We start from the raw sequence: 458 nt of genomic DNA, 5'->3' as shown, positions 1-458 counted from the left end.
AGTTTTAAAACTTCATATTTAAATGAATTAAAATCTCTAAGTAATAATTCTCAAGGGTTCATTAGACTAGGTCAATCCCCCTGGTTATATTACTTAGGATCAAGATTTAAATGAGAGGTAGCTCTCATATCCATGGTTGAGTTTGAATTCCAATTTCAATTGCTCTAGAAATGACTACATAGCCATTTTATTTGATCTAGTCCATGATCATACAAACAACAGGGCTAGGTTATTGCATAATCAATTAGAGGACATCATTTGTGATTTATTAGAATTGGAATTACTTCAAAAACTATTCTGATTAAATTTTAAATAAAGTTTGAATGTTCAAAAGTCCCTGTCTTGTCTTTTTTATCAAATTAATTCTACTACGAATTTGGAGGTGGGGCCAGTGGCATTGGATAGATCAATTCATGGGCTTTCCAACGGTATAAAGTTTGCTAAATTTGGTTTGGCAG

This window comes from Lolium rigidum, chromosome 7 (assembly GCF_022539505.1).
Source record: "Lolium rigidum isolate FL_2022 chromosome 7, APGP_CSIRO_Lrig_0.1, whole genome shotgun sequence".
NCBI lineage: Eukaryota > Viridiplantae > Streptophyta > Magnoliopsida > Poales > Poaceae > Lolium > Lolium rigidum.
This window is presented reverse-complemented; position numbering follows the sequence as displayed.